Source organism: Ranitomeya imitator, chromosome 2, assembly GCF_032444005.1.
Source record: "Ranitomeya imitator isolate aRanImi1 chromosome 2, aRanImi1.pri, whole genome shotgun sequence".
NCBI classification, from domain to species: Eukaryota; Metazoa; Chordata; class Amphibia; order Anura; family Dendrobatidae; genus Ranitomeya; species Ranitomeya imitator.
The window spans coordinates 307,196,650-307,219,212 of NC_091283.1; the positions used below are offsets into that span (position 1 = coordinate 307,196,650).

General features: G+C 44.7%; 1 pseudogene; it reads right to left on the minus strand.

The window, feature by feature from the left end:
• Positions 1 to 22,563, minus strand: part of LOC138666977 (zinc finger protein 585A-like) — a 118,210-nt pseudogene that overhangs the window by 75,269 nt on the left and 20,378 nt on the right.

Consider the following 22,563-nt stretch of genomic DNA (forward strand, 5'->3'; position numbering starts at 1 on the left):
CCCTTCCCCCTCCATGCAGGGACGCCGGCTTACTCACTGCCCCAGACCCTCGGCACAATCATCTGCATTTTCTTGCTTCCTGGTTGTGTGAGTGCTGCAGTGGCGCACCTAGTACACACATGTGCATACTCCTTCATTCTTAAAGGGGCAGCACAATCATATACTAAATACCCTCCAGCTTGTTTTTCAGAGCTATTTAGTATAATTACTACACCTGTAAGATGGCTTCCAGCCAATTGCTAGGAGTTATCCTGTTGAGACCTTAGCAATGATGTACGTGTGGGACAGAGGAGAGACTGTTGGGGATAAGGGAATACTCTAATTTTACCCCATTATGGCAAAATCAGCAACTGGTGGACTTTGACAAATTTACTGGTTTCAGAGGTTGGGAATCAAGGGGAATTTAGATCAGTTAGTAGGAAATGGAACACTTAAAAGCTTTAACTACAAAAAGAGTTTGGATTGCCTCATGGCCTCTTCTTTCGATACCTACAACTTAGATCTGCATGCCTAGCTCAGTTTAGTGCTGTGGCACCGGATATACGAAATATTTACTAGACTCAATAGCAGCGGCAAAATACACGACCGGCTTAATTTCAAACATCTATCAGAAACTCTCTCACAGTCTCACATGGGAGACCATCCTCTGACAGCTACATTAAAATAGGAAGCAGCTGTGATGCGGATTATGAAGTTTTGAATCCCCAATGGCTGTAGATCTTTCGCGAACATTGTATCAAGCTTACAAACTTATTGCACAACATTGGCCAGATGCTCAACCACTGACAGTTAATAAGTTAATAAATAAGCAAAACAATATTATTTGGTTGGAAATTTGACAACATCTGGGGAACCTTGTTGAATGTTCCATGTCTACCATCTGGAGGACTCCTGAGAAATAACATATGGCAATTTCTGGCTTCATGAACACTTGTAGTATCATCAATCCAGGTTAAATTAGATAAGTGGGGCGAGTACACATGCAAACTAATTATGATAACTGAATGGCAGATATTCTACTGTATACACACCACAAAAAAAAAAAAATGAATACAGATTTCTCTGGAGTATTATCGGGGGAGGGATGGTTGTATTAGTTTGAATGAAAAAAAAAATCGAATCCTTGGAAGAAGACAACTTTATTATATTTTATGTAGAACAATAACATATAATGATACCATGTAACATTGAAAATATCCTTGTCCTACTGATGTCTCTTTGTAAAAACTATTGTGTCATTTTCTTAATAAAAATTATCTCATAAAAAAGTGTGTCTTATAGACCAAGAAATATAGTAATTCCTAAAGTAATTTCCCTTTCTCATTCAATAATAAGTCTGTCTGTTATATGTTTTTGTACAATTTGTCAATAATGTATTTAGTTTCTGAGTTATTTTTGATGGTCAACAAAATACTATTTTCCAGTAATTCATTTTTCACACTCTAGGTATGATGATGTCATTTCCTCTGTATGGGATTTTGAATTCTCATTCCTCATGTTTGGTCCTGTTAGGCTATGTGCACACGTCAGGTTTTTTTCCTGACAAAATCCGGAGATTTCTGGCAGAAATTCGCGTTTTTTTCCGCGCGGATTTTTCGCGGTTTTTGCGCGGATTTTTTGCGGATTTTTTGCGGAATTTCGGCCATTTTTTTTTTTTCTTCCTGAAAGTCATTTTGGCAAAGAAATCCGCAAAAAATCCGCAAAAAGAATGAGCATGTTCATTTTTTTTGCGGAATGCGTTTTTTTTGCGGTAAAAAACGCATCCATCTGCACAAAAAATCCGGAATGCATTCTAAATGATAGGATGCATATTTTTAGCGTTTTTGATGCGGAATTATAGCGTTTTTATAGCGAAATTCCGCAAAAAAAACGCTAAAAATCAGGACGTGTGCACATACCCTTAAAATATAAACACTTCTATAAACCTCCCATGCTGGCGCGGTTCCAGCAGTGTCAGCACTTGCATTTCGGGGGCTCAGGTTTTTATGTCATATGAGCCCTGCTTCCAATTAGCGCTGCCTTCACTGTTCTCACCTTCAGACAAATCGAACAATAAGAGGAAGTCAAAGAGAAGTCACAGCACTGGCTTCATGTTTAATACATCGAGGGCAGGGACAGTGAAGCTGGGGCTGATTGGACACAGGGCTTGTGTGATGCAACAACCTCATATGAGCCCCAGGAATGTGAGTGAGGATACCACTGGAACAGCACCGCTACGGAAGGTGAATATGATTTTTTAAAATTTTAACAAGGCAAAACATGATGACAACTCCTTTAAGAAAATACAATTTCCGTTTAAAACATTTCCCACATTAAGAACGTGAAAAAGGCTTTTCCCCTGTGTGAATTTTCTGGTGCTTAAGCAAATCTGATTTCTGGTTAAAACATTTCCCACATTCTGAGCATGAAAAAGGCTTCTCCCCTGTGTGAATTCTCTGGTGCTTAAGCAAATCTGATTTCTGGATAAAACATTTCTCACATTCTGAGCATGAAAAAGGCTTCTCCCCTGTGTGGGTTCTCTGGTGTTGATCAAGAACCGATTTCAGGATAAAACATTTCCCACATTCTGAACATGAAAAAGGCTTTTCCCCTGTGTGGGTTCTCTGGTGGTGAACAAGATGCGGTTTCTGGTTAAAACATTTCCCACACTCTGAGCATGAAAAAGGCTTCTCCCCTGTGTGGGTTCTCTGGTGGTGATCAAGAACCGATTTCCGGGTAAAACATTTCCCACATTCTGAACATGAAAAAGGCTTTTCCCCTGTGTGAATTCTCTGGTGCTTAAGCAAATCTGATTTCTGGCTAAAACATTTCCCACATTCTGAGCATGAAAAAGGCTTCTCCCCTGTGTGAATTCTCTGGTGCTTAAGCAAATCTGATTTCTGGATAAAACATTTCTCACATTCTGAGCATGAAAAAGGCTTCTCCCCTGTGTGGGTTCTCTGGTGGTGATCAAGATGTGCTTTCTTGTTAAAACATTTCCCACATTCTGAACAGGAAAAAGGTTTCTCCCCTTTGTGGGTTCTCTGGTGGTGATCAAGAACCGATTTTCGGTTAAAACATTTCCCACATTCTGAACAGGAAAAAGGCTTCTCTCCTGTGTGACTTCTCTGGTGCGTAAGCAAATCTGATTTCTGGTTAAAACATTTCCCACATTCTGAACAGGAAAAAGGTTTCTCGCCTGTGTGAATTCTCTGGTGGTAATCAAGAACTGATTTTCGGTTAAAGCATTTCCCACATTCTGAACAGGCAAATGGTTTCTCCCCTGTGTGAATTCTCTGGTGGTAATCAAGAACCGATTTTCGGTTAAAACATTTCCCACATTCTGAACAGGAAAAAGGCTTCTCCCCTGTGTGAATTATCTGGTGGTTAAGCAAACCTGATTTCTGGCTAAAACATTTCCCACATTCTGAACAGGAAAAAGGCTTCTCCCCTGTGTGAATTCTCTGGTGCTTAAGCAAATTTGATTTCTGGCTAAAACATTTCCCACATTCTGAACATGAAAAAGGCTTCTCCCCTGAGTGGGTTCTTTGGGTTATAACAAAATCTGATTTCTGGTTAAAACATTTCCCACATTTTGAACAAGAACATCTGTTCTCTGCTGTGTGAATTGTTTTATGTTTAAGAAAATGCTTTTCAAGGGGAAAACTATTTCCATATTCGGAAGGTGAAAACGGCTTTTTTGATTTAGGAGCAGTTCGTTTTTTAATGCTTATTTTGTGACTTTGATTTTCCTTAGTAGTTGGTAAGGAATCAGAAGACAGGACCCATTTCAAAGGATCAGATGACAGATCTTTGCTGTGAAGGCATGATGGTATATCTGGCATAATGACATTCACTTCAATTGTATGCCGTGTGATCTCAAGATCATCTGATTTAAAAATTGAAGATGACAGCTGCCCCTCTGATCTCCTGGTACAGTAATCTGCTAAGAATAAAACCAATTATTTTTCCACAAAATATCAAATTTAATAGTTTTTGAACATTTCTACTTAAACGGTCATTAAAAATGGCAAGTTATGTAATATATTTGAATTATTCACCAACAAAATGACAGTTCACAGTCTAATAGAAAACATCATAGGATGAACCAGTGGAGCGTGGCGTTCAACAGTCAACAGTTTGTTCATGCTGCCTCCCAAATATGAAATAAAAATCCATCAAACAATGTTATGTAGACAAAATAATACCAATGAAAAGTTCTACTCATCTTACAAAAAACAAGTCCCCTCTCAGGTCCATCATCTGTCAATGGAAAACCAGAGGTTTCTACATTATTAGTGGCTTGAAAAGCAACATCGTTTCCATAAACCAATCTAGCAAAATCCACTCTTCCAAAGTTAAATCTCCCCCTCGCTTCCGAGCCTTGCAGTGTGCTCAAACCACATTTAGCATCCATGTATTTGGCATTACTATAGCGAGAAGAACCCACTTAATTTATGGTGCGTGTGTCTTCTGGAGCACAATCTGGGCACTATGTGTTGGGTAATAAAATGGTATATTTTCCATTTTTACTCTCCAACATCCACTGCGCGCTAATTAGCGGAAAGTGGCTGTGGAGTCAAAACTGTCACTACTCCTAAAGATTAATTCACAGAGGGTTATACTGTCCAAAATGGAGTCACTTTACGGGGATTTCTACTGCTCTGGTTTTCTGACATTTTGTCATATTAGGGCTTTTACAAATACTGTGTCCCATCTTCTCTGGGATCTGCTCTTATGCCGTCTGCTTATTCATTCTATAGGCGGCGCTGGTAATGGAAGAGACATCAGAACCAGAAGCTCTGGGGGGCGCAGACTGTCGAGCCACCAAGTTTAAGTTGCCTGCAACCTGTGATACCATCCATTCTGGCAGGGGTACCATCCATTCTGGCAGTTAGGGTGTGCACGCTGTCCAGCTAGAATAATCTGCTCCCTACTTCAGCTAACTGGAAAGCACCGCAAGCTGAACAGTCTTTTTAAGTATAAAAAGAAAAAATGAGTAACTAACGGCAAAACCTCTTCGGGGTAATTAGAGTATGGAACTCAGTGGCTCTTAGCAATATAAACTATCGTAAAGGCCAATATTTTCTATCACATTAATTTCAAGAAATATACTTTTAAATAAAACTATATATAAGGCTGTGTGCGCACGTTGCGTATTTGCTACACGGTTTCTGCATCTCTTGGCAGAAAAACGCAGCTGACAATACACGCGTTTTTTATGTGTTTTTGCATACCCAAAGAGCTAAATAAAGATATATTTAAAAAAAATAATAATTGTGATGTAATTTCCATGTTCAACCTCTTCAGCCAGATATCCTCATTAATCTATAATATAACGCTGGGAGCGTCACTCTGTCCGAAGACTTTATAGACTGCGCAAGCGCAGTCTGGGCCTCACAGAGTGACGGTCCCAGGAGATCGCGGTATGCGTAAACACTGAACGCACACCGCGATCTCCAACAGAGAAGCAGGGACCGCCAGGAGGGTGAGTATCGGCTATATTCACCAGGCCCCGTTCCACCGCTGCGCGCCGCCATCTTCCCGGTCCTCGGCCTGTGACGTTCAGTTAAGAGGGCGCGATAACGCGCTTAATGCGCGCCGGCGCCGCCCTCTGACTGACCAGTCACAGCCAGAGGAGCGGGAAGATGGCGGAGCGCAGCGGTGGAACGGGGCCAGGTGAATATAGTAATTGCTGGGGGGACTGAGCTGGTGACGATACCGGCACCTGACCCCCACAGCGCGCTGGTGTCCCCGCCTGCTTAGGCCCCCCAGCACTCGGCGCCCAGCGACGATAGGTGAGTATGTTTATATATATATATATATATATATATATATATATATATATATATATATATGTATATATATATATATATATATATATATATTGCAGCAGCATACGGGGCATATACAATGGAGAATCTTATGGGGCCATAAACCATAATGGAGCAGTGTACGGGGGCATACACTATGGAGCATCTTATGGGGCCATAAACCATAATGGAGCAGTGTACGGGGGCATATAGTATGGAGCATCTTATGGGGGCCATCAACCTTTATGGAGCAGTGTACGGGGCATATACAATGGAGCATCTTATGGGGCCATAAACCATAATGGAGCAGTGTACGGGGGCATATAGTATGGAGCATCTTATGGGGGCCATCAACCTTTATGGAGCAGTGTACGGGGCATATACAATGGAGCATCTTATGGGGCCATAAACCATAATGGAGCAGTGTACGGGGGCATATAGTATGGAGCATCTTATGGGGGCCATAAACCTTTATGGAACAGCGTACGGGGCATACACTATGGAGCATCTTATGGGGACCATAAACCATGAAGGAGCAGTGTACGGGGGCATATACAATGGAGCATCTTATGGGGCCATAAACCATAATGGAGCAGTGTACGGGGCATATACCATGGAGCATCTTATGGGGGCCATAAACCTTTATGGAACAGCGTACGGGGCATATACTATGGAGCATCTTATGGGGGCCATAAACCTTTATGGAGCAGCGTATGGGGCATATGGATGGGAGCAGCAAATTAAAGAACGGTGGCGCAGGATGGGAGCAGCACATGACAGAACGGGGGCGCAGGATGGGAGCAGCACATGACAGAATAGGGCAGCACATGACAGAAAGGGGACGCAGGATGGGAGCAGCACATGACAGAACGGGGGCGCAGGATGGGAGCAGCACATTACAGAATAGGGCAGCACATGACAGAACGGGGACGCAGGATGGGAGCAGCACATGACAGGATGGGGGTGCAGGATGAGAGCAGCAAATGACAGAATGGAGGCGCAGGATGGAAGCAGCACATGTCAGAATGGAGGCGCAGGATGGGTGCAGCACATGTCAGAATGGAGGCGCAGGATGGGTGCAGCACATGACAGAACGGGGGCGCAGGATGGGAGCAGCACATGACAGAACGGGGGCGCAGGATGGGAGCAGCACATGACAGAACGGGGGCGCAGGATGGCAGCAGCATATGACAGAATGGGGGCACAGGATGGCAGCAGCACATGACAGAACGGGGGCGCAGGATGGGAGCAGCACATGACAGGATGGGGGCGCAGGATGAGAGCAGCAAATGACAGAATGGAGGCGCAGGATGGGTGCAGCACATGCCAGAATGGAGGCGCAGGATGGGTGCAGCACATGACAGAACGGGGACGCAGGATGGGAGCAGCACATGACAGAATAAGGCAGCACATGACAGAACGGGGGCTGTTGTGAGTTCTGTTTTTGGGCTCCCTCTGGTGGTTACTGATGGTACTGGGTGACTTGTGTTTTCTGCGGTCTCTGGGTTCCACCTGTTCCATCAGGATATGGGAGTTTCCTATTTAACCTGGCTTTCTTGTCATTTCCTGGCCGGCTATCAATGTAATCAGTGTGTCTTGTTTCCTCTGCTACCGGCTTCAGTAATCTTCAGGACAAGCTAAGTTCTGTTTTTTCTGTTTCTCGTTTTGTTTAATTTTAGTCTTAGTCCAGCTTGCAGATATGTGATTCTTTGCTGCTGGTTGCTCTAGTGGACTGTAATTACTCTTCAATGGTCCATGAGTTGGAACATGAGTTCAAGTAATTACAGGATGGTTTTTTGAAGGGTTTTTAGCTGACCGCGCAGTTCACTTTTGTATCCTCTGCTATCTAGCTTTAGCGGGCCTCATTTTGCTGAAACTGTTTTCATACTACGTATGTGCTTTCCTCTCATTTCACCGTCATATGTGGGGGGCTGCTATTTCTGTGGGTTATTTCTCTGGAGGCAAGAGAGGTCTGTGTTTCTTCTAATAGGGGAAGTTAGATCTTCGGCTGGTGCGAGACGTCTAGGATCATCGTAGGCACGTTCCCCGGCTACTGCTAGTTGTGTGTTTAGGTTCAGGGTCGCGGTCAGCTCAGGTTCCATCTCCCTAGAGCTCGTTTTGTGTCTGTGCTTGTCCTTTTGTTATTCCCTGCCATTGGGATCATGACAGTATAGCCGGCCCTAATGTGGTAATCGTTTTGGCTGAAGTAGGAGGAAAAGTAGTCTGAGGAAGTTTTTTTTTTTTTTTTCCCCTTCAGAGTTTGCTGCCTAGTCTTAATTGCAGCCTGGCTTCTTCTTACCTCCTCTTAATCCTTGAATGGCTCTGACTTCAGCTGTTTATCATGGAAATCCAGAGTTTAGCTTCTAGCCTGAACAATCTTGCTGCTAAGGTTCAAAATATACAAGATTTTGTTGTACATGCTCCTATGTCTGAACCTAGAATTCCTGTCCCAGAGTTTTTTTCTGGAGATAGATCTAGTTTTCTGAATTTTAGGAACAATTGCAAGTTGTTTCTTTCTTTGAAATCTCGCTCCTCTGGAGACCCTGCTCAGCAGGTCAAGATTATTATATCTTTCCTGCGGGGTGACCCTCAGAATTGGGCATTTGCATTGGCACCAGGGAATCCTGCGTTGCTTAATGTGGATGCGTTTTTTCTGGCATTGGGTTTGCTCTATGAGGAACCTGACCAAGAGATTCAGGCTGAAAAAGCTTTATTAGGCTACGTTCACATTAGCGTTCCGCTAATGTGCGTTGCTGTTGCGTCGGCGACGCAGCGGCGACGCGCCCCTATGTTTAACATAGGGGACGCGTCCGTTTTTTTGGTAGCGTTTTTCGACACGTGCGTCGTTTCCGACGCTAGCGTCGGACGCAAGAAAATGCAACAAGTTGCATTTTTTGTGCGTCCGATTTTCGTCAAAAAACGACGCACGCGTCGCAAAACGCAGCGTTTTTGCGCGCGTTTTGCGCGTGTTTTTTGTGCGTCGTGCGTTGCGTCGCCGACGCACCGGCGCGCAACGCTAATGTGAACGTAGCCTTAGCTCTCTCTCAGGGGCAAGATGAAGCAGAAATTTATTGTCAAAAATTTCGGAAGTGGTCGGTGCTTACTAAGTGGAATGAGTGCGCCCTGGCTGCAAAGTTCAGAGATGGCCTTTCTGAGGCCATTAAAGATGTTATGGTGGGGTTCCCTGCGCCTACAGGTCTGAATGAGTCTATGACTATGGCTATTCAGATTGATCGGCGTTTACGGGAGCGCAAACCTGTGCACCATTTGGCGGTGTCTTCTGAACAGGCACCTGAGACAATGCAATGTGATAGAATTCAGTCCAGAAGTGAACGGCAAAACTATAGGCGGAAAAATGGGTTGTGCTTTTATTGTGGTGATTCAGCTCATGTTATATCAGCATGCTCTAAACGCACAAAAAAGGTTGATAAGTCTGTTGCCATTAGTACTTTACAGTCTAAGTTCATTCTGTCTGTGACTCTGATTTGTTCATTATCATCCATTTCCGTCGATGCCTATGTGGATTCAGGCGCTGCCCTGAGTCTTATGGATTGGTCATTTGCCAATCGCTGTGGGTTTAGTCTGGAGCCTCTGGAAGTCCCTATTCCTTTGAAGGGAATTGACTCTACACCTTTGGCTATGAATAAACCTCAGTACTGGACACAAGTGACCATGCGTATGACTCCCGTTCATCAGGAGGTGATTCGCTTCCTGGTACTGTATAATTTGCATGATGTCCTAGTGCTTGGTCTGCCATGGTTACAAACTCATAATCCAGTCCTTGACTGGAAAACAATGTCTGTGTTAAGCTGGGGTTGTCAGGGGGTTCATGATGATGCACCTCCGATTTCTATCGCTTCATCTACTCCTTCTGAGGTTCCTGTGTTTTTGTCTGATTATCGGGATGTTTTTGAGGAGCCTAAGCTCAGTCCGCTTCCTCCTCACAGGGATTGCGATTGTGCTATAGATTTAATTCCTGGCAGTAAATTTCCTAAAGGTCGTTTGTTCAATCTGTCAGTGCCAAAGCATACTGCTATGCGGGATTATGTTAAGGAGTCCTTGGAAAAGGGACATATCCGTCCATCTTCGTCCCCTTTGGGAGCAGGTTTTTTTTTCGTGGCCAAAAAAGATGGTTCCTTGAGGCCTTGTATAGATTACCGTCTTTTGAATAAGATTACCGTAAAATATCAGTATCCTTTGCCATTGTTGACTGATTTGTTTGCTCGCATTAAGGGGGCTAAATGGTTCACTAAGATTGATCTTCGGGGTGCGTATAATCTTATACGAATAAAGCAAGGTGATGAGTGGAAAACCGCATTTAATACGCCTGAGGGCCATTTTGAGTATTTGGTAATGCCTTTTGGACTTTCTAATGCTCCTTCAGTCTTCCAGTCCTTTATGCACGATATTTTCCGTGAATATCTGGATAAATTTATGATTGTGTATTTGGATGATGTTTTGGTTTTTTCTGATGACTGGGAGTCCCATGTTCAGCAGGTCAGGAAGGTGTTTCAGGTCCTGCGGGCCAATTCCTTGTTTGTAAAAGGCTCAAAGTGTCTCTTTGGAGTCCAGAAGATTTCTTTCTTGGGGTATATTTTTTGCCCTTCTACTATTGAGATGGATCCCGTCAAGGTTCAGGCTATTTGTGACTGGACGCAGCCTACATCTCTTAAGAGTCTACAGAAGTTCTTGGGCTTTGCTAATTTCTATCGTCGTTTCATAACTAATTTTTCTAGTGTTGTTAAGCCTTTGACGGATTTGACTAAGAAGGGTGCTGATGTTGCTGATTGGTCTCCTGCGGCTGTGGAGGCCTTTCAGGAACTTAAGCGCCGGTTTTCTTCTGCTCCTGTGTTGCGTCAGCCAGATGTTTTGCTTCCTTTTCAGGTTGAGGTTGATGCTTCCGAGATTGGAGCGGGGGCGGTTTTGTCACAGAGAAGCTCCGATGGCTCAGTGATGAAGCCATGCGCGTTTTTTTCTAGAAAGTTTTCGCCGGCTGAGCGGAATTATGATGTTGGTAATCGGGAACTTTTGGCCATGAAGTGGGCATTTGAGGAGTGGCGTCATTGGCTAGAGGGTGCTAGACATCGTGTGGTGGTCTTGACTGATCACAAAAATCTGATTTACCTTGAGTCTGCCAGGCGTCTGAATCCTAGACAGGCTCGTTGGTCACTGTTTTTCTCTCGTTTTAATTTTGTGGTTTCATACCTGCCAGGTTCAAAGAATGTGAAGGCGGATGCTCTTTCTAGGAGTTTTGTGCCTGACTCCCCTGGAAATTCTGAGCCCACTGGTATCCTTAGGGATGGGGTGATTTTGTCGGCTGTCTCTCCAGACTTGCGACGTGCTTTGCAGGAGTTTCAGGCGGGTAAACCTGATCGTTGTCCGCCTGAGAGACTGTTTGTTCCGGATAATTGGACCAGTAGAGTCATCTCCGAGGTCCATTCTTCTGCGTTGGCAGGTCATCCTGGAATATTTGGTACTAGAGACTTGGTGGCCAGGTTTTTTTTGGTGGCCTTGTCGAGGGATGTGCGTTCTTTTGTGCAGTCTTGTGAGGTTTGTGCTCGGGCTAAGCCTTGCTGTTCTCGGGCCAGTGGATTGTTGTCACCCTTGCCTATCCCGAAGAGGCCTTGGACGCACATTTCCATGGACTTTATTTCAGATCTCCCTGTCTCTCAAAAAATGTCCGTCATCTGGGTTGTGTGTGATCGCTTTTCTAAAATGGTTCATCTGGTACCCTTGCCTAAGTTACCTTCCTCCTCTGAGTTGGTCCCTCTGTTTTTTCAGAACGTGGTTCGTTTGCATGGGATTCCGGAGAACATCGTTTCTGACAGGGGATCCCAGTTTGTGTCTAGATTTTGGCGGACGTTCTGTGCTAAGATGGGCATTGATTTGTCCTTTTCGTCTGCATTCCATCCTCAGACGAATGGCCAGACGGAACGAACTAATCAGACCTTGGAAACTTATTTGAGGTGTTTTGTTTCTGCTGATCAGGATGACTGGGTTACCTTTTTGCCGCTGGCCGAGTTTGCCCTTAATAATCGGGCTTGTTCAGCTACCTTGGTTTCTCCTTTCTTTTGTAATTCGGGGTTTTATCCTCATCCTCGTTTTTCCTCTGGTCAGGTGGAGCCTTCTGATTGTCCTGGAGTGGACATGGTGGTGGATAGGTTGCATCGGATTTGGAGTCATGTGGTGGACAATTTGAAGTTGTCCCAGGAGAAGGCTCAGCAGTTTGCTAATCGCCGTCGCCGCGTGGGTCCTCGACTTCGTGTTGGGGACTTGGTGTGGTTGTCTTCTCGTTTTGTTCCTATGAAGGTCTCTTCTCCTAAGTTTAAGCCTCGGTTCATCGGTCCCTATAGGATCTTGGAAATTCTTAACCCTGTGTCGTTTCGTTTGGATCTCCCGGCATCGTTTGCTATTCATAATGTGTTCCATCGGTCGTTGTTGCGGAAGTATGAGGTACCTGTTGTTCCTTCGCTTGAGCCTCCTGCTCCGGTGCTGGTGGAGGGAGAATTGGAGTATGTTGTGGAGAAGATCTTGGATTCTCGTGTTTCCAGATGGAAACTCCAGTATTTGGTCAAGTGGAAGGGTTATGGTCAGGAGGATAATTCTTGGGTGGTTGCCTCTGATGTTCATGCTGATGATTTGGTCCGCGCCTTTCATAGGGCTCATCCTGGTCGCCCTGGTGGTTCTCGTGAGGGTTCGGTGACCCCTCCTCAAGGGGGGGGTACTGTTGTGAGTTCTGTTTTTGGGCTCCCTCTGGTGGTTACTGATGGTACTGGGTGACTTGTGTTTTCTGCGGTCTCTGGGTTCCACCTGTTCCATCAGGATATGGGAGTTTCTTATTTAACCTGGCTTTCTTGTCATTTCCTGGCCGGCTATCAATGTAATCAGTGTGTCTTGTTTCCTCTGCTACCGGCTTCAGTAATCTTCAGGACAAGCTAAGTTCTGTTTTTTCTGTTTCTCGTTTTGTTTAATTTTAGTCTTAGTCCAGCTTGCAGATATGTGATTCTTTGCTGCTGGTTGCTCTAGTGGACTGTAATTACTCTTCAATGGTCCATGAGTTGGAACATGAGTTCAAGTAATTACAGGATGGTTTTTTGAAGGGTTTTTAGCTGACTGCGCAGTTCACTTTTGTATCCTCTGCTATCTAGCTTTAGCGGGCCTCATTTTGCTGAAACTGTTTTCATACTACGTATGTGCTTTCCTCTCATTTCACCGTCATTATATGTGGGGGGCTGCTATTTCTGTGGGGTATTTCTCTGGAGGCAAGAGAGGTCTGTGTTTCTTCTAATAGGGGAAGTTAGATCTTCGGCTGGTGCGAGACGTCTAGGATCATCGTAGGCACGTTCCCCGGCTACTGCTAGTTGTGTGTTTAGGTTCAGGGTCGCGGTCAGCTCAGGTTCCATCTCCCTAGAGCTCGTTTTGTGTCTGTGCTTGTCCTTTTGTTATTCCCTGCCATTGGGATCATGACAGGGGGCGCAGGATGGGAGCAGCACATGACAGAACGGGGGCCCAGCATGGGAGCAGCACATGACAGAACGGGGGTGCAGGATGGCAGCAGCACATGACAGAACGGGGGCGCAGGATGGAAGCAGCACATGACAGAACGGGGGCACAGGATGGGAGCAGCACATGACAGAACGGGGGCGCAGGATGGGAGCAGCACATGACAGGATGGGGGCGCAGGATGAGAGCAGCAAATGACAGAATGGAGGCGCAGGATGGGTGCAGCACATGCCAGAATGGAGGCGCAGGATGGGTGCAGCACATGACAGAACGGGGGCGCAGGATGGGAGCAGCACATGACAGGATGGGGACGCAGGATGGGTGCAGCACATGACAGGATGGGGACGCAGGATGGGTGCAGCACATGACAGGATGGGGACGCAGGATGGAGCAGCACATGACAGGATGGGGACGCAAGATGGAGCAGCACATACCAGGATGGAGACCATATACCAATATAAATGCTCGCCACCCGGGCGTAGAACGGGTGCAATAGCTAGTATTAAATAAAGACACACACCAGCCTATTTAGGAGCATTAACATAATTAACCTACATATGCTGTAACAAAAAAGCAATTGTCAGAAATCTGCATGAAATGGAATATCTGTTTTATATTTCAAAATATTTTTTTTAAAAATTGCCTGGGCTCCCGCATAATTTTCATAACCAGCAGAGGGAAAGCCGACACCTGAAGTAAATATTCTGGGAAGGAGCCAATAGCCAAAGATTCGCAGGCTACGAGTATAAATATCAGCTCACAGCTATTTGTTTAGCCTTTACTGGCTAGTTTACAAGGAAACCCCAGAAAAAAAATTGACATGGGTTCCTCCTATAAGCTCGAACCAGCTAAGGCTTGACAGACAGCTGTAGGCTGTTATTAATAGCCTGGAAAGGGACCATGGATATTGGCATCCCCCAGGTTAGAAACTTCAGCTCTCAGCCACCCGAGAAATGGCGCATCTTATAGATGCACCAGTTCTGGCACTTAGCCTCGCTCTTCCCACTTACGCTGTAGCGTTGGCAAGTGGGGCTCATATTTGTGGGGTTGATTTCGCCTTTGTATTATCAGGTGACATCAAGCCCACAGGTTAGTAATGGAGAGGCTTCTATAAGACACCTATCCATTACTAACCCTAATGATATTGTATAAAACAGAGACACCCAGAATAAAGTTTTTTATTTGAAATAATCACAGACTCCTTTATTGAATCAAAATGTACCATATTTACTGAATGCCTAATCAAAAAAAATAATAAACCAACATATACTATCCTGTCCGCCGTAGTCCATTTAATACCAAGTGTCCCACGGCGATCTCACGTGTAGAACAGTCACATCAGGAGATGTGACTGCTATACCTGGTCTCCAGCGATACATTGACAGGAGGTAATTATTCCCGCAGTGTATCACTGTGCTGCTGTGAGAGTTCACCGGATTTCATCAGCTGATCAGCTGCGATTCTCTCACTTAGGGCACTACCGCTGAGTGAGAACTTTCCCACGCAGCGATGCCGTAAGCGAGAGCACCGGAGCTGATCAGCTAATCAACTCCAGTGAACTCTCACGGTGGCTCAGTGGTACACTGCGGGAGCGACTACCCCCTGTCAAAAGATGTAGCCAGAAGGGAGTAGTAGTCCCATCAGACGACGCATGGGTAAACGCATGGGTAAACATGTCCGTCGCAAGAGTACACACACACACACACATTTTCCGCCCACACACACACGCACGTATTCTCCGCCCACACACAGAGACACACACATAGTCTCCGCCCACACACAGACGCATACATATTCTCCGCCTACACTCTTCCTCCTTTTGACAGTATTTCCCATTGACAATTTGCAGCGTTTTTGACAGCAAATCTGAAGCTAGTCCGCAAACCGTTTTACACCTGCGTTTTTGTTGCAGATTTGACTGACTCAGTTGAAGTCAATGAGTCCAAAATGCAGCAGAAAAGCAAAAAGAATTGACATGCTGCAGAAAATAAAACAATACAAACACGGACAGAAATTTACTGATAATGTGCAGTACACTTCAGGATTGTCTTTGATTTCCCTTGCTTTAGTATTCCATTGCATTTTTGGAGCATTTACAGACGTAAAAAAAAAAATGCCACGAAAATGGATTGTGTGCATATAGCCCAATAGTGTAGAGCAGACGTTTGATAAATCTAGATCTCAAGCATTTGCAAAAGGGAATGGAGACCTTATTAACCCCTTAACGACCAAAGGTATTTTTGGTTTTGCATTTTCATTTTTTGCTCCCCTTCTTCCCAGAGCCATAACTTTTTTTATTTTTTGTTAAATATTGTAACGTGAAGGCTTGTTTTTTGTGGGTTGAGCTATATTTTTGAACGAGAGCTTAGTTTTAACATTGTGTACTGGAAAAAGGTTAAAAAAAAATTCCAAGTGCAGTGAAATTGAAAAAAAGGGCAATCCCACAGTTGTTTTTTTTCTTGCTTTTTTACTATATTCACTAAATACTAAAACTGACCTGCCAGTATGATTCTCCAGGTTAACCCGAATTCATAGACACCAAACATGTCTATGTTCTTTTTTATCTAAGTGGTGGAAAAAAAATTCCAAACTTTGTTAATAAATAAATAAATAGCACCATTTTCCGATACCCGTAGCTTCTCCATTTTTCGTCATCTTGGGTTGGGTGATGGCTGATTTTTGCGCACTGAGCTGACGTTTTTAGTTATACCATTTTGGTGCATATACGATGTTTTGATCATCAGTTATTGCATTTTAATGTAACGTCATGGAAACAAAAAAAAAAAAGAAAGTAATTCTGGCACTTTGACTTTTTTGTCGCTACGCCGTTTAGCAATCAGGTTAATTCTTTTTTAATATTGATATATTGGGTGAATCTGAACTCGGCGATATCAAATAGGTTTATGTTTGATTTTTTTATTCTTTTAAATAGGGAAAAAGGGGTGATTTGAACTTTTATATTTTTTTTAAAAAACATTTTTTCTTCTACTTTTGGCATGCTTCAATAGTCTCCATGGACACTTCTATTTTGGACTAGAAACTGCCATAACCCGATCGGCTCAGCTACATACAAGCGATGATCAGATCACCTGGATGTAGCAGGATTACTCACTTGTATGTTCTCCCACCACGTGCAAGCCAGCAGTGACAACCATAGAGGTCTCCAGGAGACCTCTGGTTGTCATGTCAACCCATCGGTGACCCGATGTCGGAAAGGGATTAAGGACTACCACGGAGTTACAGACTCAGATAACTGAGGCAGGGTGATCCCACCACAATCAAAATATCATACAGATGAACTGGTAAAAAATAGACAGTTTTTTTAATTCTATGATACATCCCCAACAACAACGTACGCGTATGTATGAGGGGAGAGCTCAAACACTAAACCAGAGTTGCACCCATTTATGGTGAACCACTGGAGAAATTATGAGTCCTGTCTAGAAAAGTAGAGAAAGTATTAGTGCCCCCCATTTCAGAAGAGATTGTACATTAATCAGAATTATTGAGGATTGTAAACCTAATGTACCGCATATTCTCGAGTATAAGCCGACCCGATAATAATAATAATATTAGCCGACCCCCCTAATTTTGCCACAAAAAAACTGTGAAAACTTAATGACTCGAGTAGAAGCCTAGGGTGGGAAATGCAGCAGCTACCGGTAAATGTCAAAAGTAAAAATAGATAACAATAAAAGTAAAATTAATTGAGACATCAGTAGGTTAAGTGTTTTTGAATATCCTTATTGAATCAGGAGCCCCATATAATGCTCCATAAAGTTTATGATGGCCCTTTAGATGCTCCATATTAAAATATGCCGCATATAATCCTGCATAAAGGTTAATAATGGCCCCATAAGATGCTCCATACAGACACTTGCCCCATACAATGCTGCACAAACCTTGATTATGGCCCCATAAGATGCTCCATAAAGACATTTGCCCCATATAATGCTGCACAAACGTTAATTATGGCCTCATAAGATGCTCCATAAAGATATTTGCCCCATATAGTGCTGCACAAACGTTATGGCCTCATAAGATGCTCAATACAGACATTTGCCCATATAATGCTGCACAAACGTTAATTATGGCCCCATAAGATACTCCATATAGACACTTGCCCCATACAGTACTGCACAAACGTTATGGCCCCATAAGATGATCCATACAGACACTTGCCCCATATAGTGCTGAACAAATGTTGATTATGGCCCCATACAGACACTTGCCCCATATAGAGCTGCACAAACATTATGGCCCCATAAGATGCTCCATACAGACACTTGCCCCATTTGCTGTTGCTGCGATAAAAAAAAATCACATACTCACCTCTCCGGCGCTCAGGCCCCCGGCACTTTCAATATTCACCTGACTTCGATCCGGCGCCACTCCATCTTAAGCGTCTTCTGCACTGACGTTCAGGCAGAGGGCGCGCACTAACCACGTCATCGCACCCTCTGACCTGAGCGTCACTGCAGAAGACGCTGAAGACGGAGCAGCACCCGGAACGGGGAGCAGGTGAATATCGTGCAGCGCTGCGCTCCCCGTTATACTCACCTGCTCCTGGCGCTGTGAAATTCCTGTTTCCCCGGCGCCGCAGCTTCTTCCTGTATTGAACGGTCACCGTTACCGCTCATTACAGTAATGAATATACGGCTCCACCCCTATGGGAGGTAGAGCAAGCATATTCATTACTGTAATGAGCGGTACCATGTGATCGCTCAGTATAGGAAGAAGCTGGGGCGCCGGGGAACCAGGGACCGCGCCAGGAGCAGGTGAGTATAATTAGACGCCACCGCTCCCCCTCCCCTGACGACCCCTGGGTATAACTCGAGTATAAGCCGGGAGGGTTCAGCCCCCCAAAAATGGGCTGAAAATCTTGGCTTATACTCGAGTATATACGGTATTTTATGATGTGGAGTGAATCCATGAAACCAGGGCTCGAGCCATGCCAAAACATCTCCTGCAGGGGTGAATAAATGTACAGTACAGACCCAAAGTTTGGACATATAATTTCACGTGTTAATTCATAGTTTTGATGCCTTCAGTGTGAATGTACAATTTTCATAGTCATGAAAATACAGAAAAATCTTTAAATGAGAAGGTGTGTCTAAACTTTTGGTCTGTACTGTATATTACAGCCATCAGTGCCACACAGCTTAGAGATATATCATGGCACAGGTGTAATGTTTTTTATGTAGTTTATCACAATTCTCCTTGAAGTTATTTGGTTTTAAAAGAAAAGCCGGATTACTTACCGGTAATGCCCTTTTAATGAGCCACGACAGCACCCACTTGAGAGAGGGACCTGCCCATAGGAACAGGAAACCAACAGAGATAAAAAGGGCGGTCCCACTCTCCTCAGTTGTTTTTCAGAGTACGAGAGGAACCGCCGTTGTTAAATTAATATATATGTCCGTAAACTTTTGTACATTTTATCTTATTTATATTCACCCATGAACAAAATATACCGTATATGTAACCACACATAGCAACTAGGGTGGGAAGTGACAGGGTGCTGTCGTGGCTCATTAAAAGGGCATTACCGGTAAGTAATCCGGCTTTTTACCATTCGCCACGACAGCACCCACTTGAGAGATTTACAGAGAACCTTCACCTGGGTGGGATCACTATTCTGAGGACAGCTCTCCCGATTGCCAAGTCATTTGTAGAAGATAGATCAAGTCTGTAATGTTTATAAAAGATCAAGGGTGATGACCAGGTTGCGGCCTTACATATGAGCTCGATGGAGATGTCTTTATTCTCTGCCCACGAGGATGATACAGCCCGGGCCGAATGCGCTTTCACTCCTTCTGTAGGATTTTTGCTTTTTGATAAGTAGGCCAGACAGATGGCATCTCTGATCCAGCGGGACAAGGTAGCCTTCGTAACCCCGTGGCCTTTTCTGTGACCCTGAAAACATACAAACAGAGCCCTACTCTGTCTGCAGGACTGGGTTCTCTCTTTGTAATTTAAGACTGCTCTTTTCACATCCAACATATGTAGCTTCTCTTCCTCTGGATTTGATGGATTGTCATAAAAGGAAGGCAACACGATCTCTTGAGATCTATGGTTACAGGATGCTACTTTGGGAAGATATGATGGATCAGGCTTGAGAACCACCCTGTCCTGGTATATCATTAAAGGGAACCTGTCACCCCGTTTTTTCAGTAGGAGATAAAAATACCGTTAAATAGGGCCTGAGCTGTGCTTTACAATAGGGTATTTTTTGTCCCCTGATTCCCTACCTATGCTGCCGAAATACCTTACAAAAGTGGCCTTTTTCGCCTGTCAATCAGGCTGGTCAGGTCGGATGGGCGTGGTCACAGCGCTGTTTCTCCCCCACATCTTGCTTATGTTCCCGTTGGTGGCGTAGTGCTTCTCGCATGCGCAAGTGCCAAATGCACTGCGCAGCTGTAGAAAAAGAGTGCACTCGCCGCTATTCAGCGGTTTCTCGGTGGGCGCGGCCATCTTCCTGAGACCACGCGTGCGCAGATTGAGTCTCGTGCTTCCCGGGGCTTCAGGAAAATGGCCGCGGGATGCCGCGCGTGCGCAGATGGACATCGCGGCGGCCATTTTCCTGAAGCCGAGATTCGAACTAGGGCATAGAAGTTACATGGAAGTAAGCGCCGGACATACACTGGCACCCACGGTATTGGGTAAGACTTGCAGAGCTTTATTATTATTTTCACCTATTTTAGGTCTGATAAGTAACAACATATATGGCGGTATTAGGTGCATGTACGTTCCCCATAAGCACTATGCACTTTATGATCACATTTATGATTGACTGATATGTGCCTAATAGCCATTGGCTCTTGCCCTCTCTATGCCCTAGGTGTTACTTGCAGTGTTTGTTGTCTGCCGTACATGAACTATACGTGTCCCTTGTATGTTATGTCTGTTATTTTTTGACTATATTTAATAAAATTTGTTACGCCTTTTAGCTTATTATGCTTTTTGGGTTTATTTATACTCCGTAGTTTTTCTGTAGGATCTATAGATGTGAAGATGGTAGTATGCATCCTACAAATCTAGACCCGTCATGAAACATCTAGGAAACAAGAGTTTAATAGTGGACCTTATTGAATCCATCTTGAAGGTGTGGTCATGCAAAAAGGAATTTAATTTTTTTAGGTTAATTATAGTACGAAAAGAACCATCCGGTTTAGGAACCAGAAACAAAGAGGAATAAAATCCTCTCCCTTCCTGATCCTTTTGTACTTCTATAAGAACATTCTTAGCCAAAAGACTCAGATGACTGAAGCGCTTCTTGCTGTTACGGCGCTCTCAGTGATGTTACAATAAAATTATCCCTTGGTAGTTGGGAAAATTCTAATTTTAGTCGGGATTTTACTAGACGAAGGATCCACTGGTTTGAAGTTACACGTTCCCATTTGTGGTGAAAATATTTCAGTCTTCCACCCACGGGGATTTCATTACTGATGGTATCTACCACATCTGGATGTTTCGGGATTACTAAATAAGGCACCTTTCTGTTTTGTTTCCTTTGTTTCCCAGCGATCCCTTTGTGGCTCATATGGCCTTCTCCTGTTAAATGGCCGTCTTCTAAACGCTCTCCTATAAGAAGGAAGAAACTGTTTAGGAAATCCCTTCCTTCTTTCTCCTGCTTTATTGAGTAGGTCATCAAGAACCTTTCCAAACAGGAACTCACCCTGGCACGGGATTTTACATAGTCTGGATTTTGACTGTGCACCCCCCTTCCATCCTTTCAGCCAGAGGGCTCGATGAGCCGTGTTGACCAGGCCTGCTGATCTCGCTGCCAGTCGGAGATAATCCGCTGAAGCGTCCGCTAAAAATGCCGCAGCACTTCTGATCAGTGGAACTGTCTTGAGAATTTTTTCTCATGTGATCTTGCATTTTACCTGTTGCTCCAGCTGGTCTATCCAAACTAATAGTGACCTAGCTGTGCATGTGCCTGATATGGCCGGTTTAGAGGCTCCCGTGTTCATCTCCCAAGATCTTTTAAGGGGAGCTTCAGTCTTACGATCTAGTGGATCTAGTAAGATTCCTGCATCTTCTACCGGAAGGGAAGATTGCTTTGAGGTGGATGCTACCGCCGCATCTACCTTAGGGACTTTAGACCACACTGCTAATTCCTCATCACTAAAAGGGTAACGCCTTTTGGAAGATGATGGGAGAAACCCTTTGCCCTGTTTGTCCCATTCTTTTTTGACAGGGTCTTTAATAGCAGAAATGACTGGAAAGGCACGCTGTTTTTTCTGGCCTAGTCCTGCAAACATGATATTCTGAACCAACCTGACCTCCTTAGTATCTGGACACCCCATAGTGTTCCTAACGGATTTTATAAGATTGTCTATACTGTCGACTGGAAAACATGCTCCGCCTTCATCCTCAGAAGAGCTTGGAGATGATCCTGAGGTATTGGAGGATCAGATTAAGCCCTCTCCAGACTCTGAACTGGAGACGGGAGAAAGGCGCTTACTTCCATGTTTCTTTAGGGATTTTGATCCCAGAGACTGGATCTCCTGCCTTATTATGGCTCTGATATTTGTGGTCGTAACAGCCGCCTCATCCTGTAAGGTCTGATCTATACAGCTTTGACACAACCTTTTAAGATACGTGTCGGGCAGGGGTTGCATACACAGGGCACACTCCTTATGCTTAGATTTATTGGTCTTCTTAGCCTAAGGGGAGAGGCAGAGAAGGAAGGGATCAGCTTATAGGTAGAGGATCATAAACACTCACCCAGTGAAGCTATCATCTTCATCATCATCATCATACCGGTTTTGGAGGTGGAGACGCTGTGTGGGGTCTGAGTAGATCTGCATCTCTACTCCTCGTTTTACTGCTCATGTGAGTGTCAGATCCTTCCATGGAACGACCACTCCTTTTTGCCGATGATTTTGAGCCATTAGCGCTGCTTTTGACAGCGCTATCTTGCTCCACCGCTGGTGGATGCTCGGTATGCAATGGGGACAGCATACTGAGCAAATAGCTCTGTGCCCCGGCCTGCCATTTCAATTGCGTGGTCATCTGCATTGCGCCGCCCGCCGCGAACCAGAAGTGCTCCGACCACTTCCGGTTCAATGAAGCAGCACGGACTTACCCGCACGACGCAGCCGCCACCGCCTCCTAGCAGCACACTCCACCGCTGGTAACTGGAAGATCGGCCCCACACACATGCCTTCTCCATAGGCCGGGCTTTGTCGCCCGGAACCTGCCGGATGGTGACCAGACGAGGGGGGAGGCTGCATGCAGTGGCTCCCCTGCCGCTGCTACT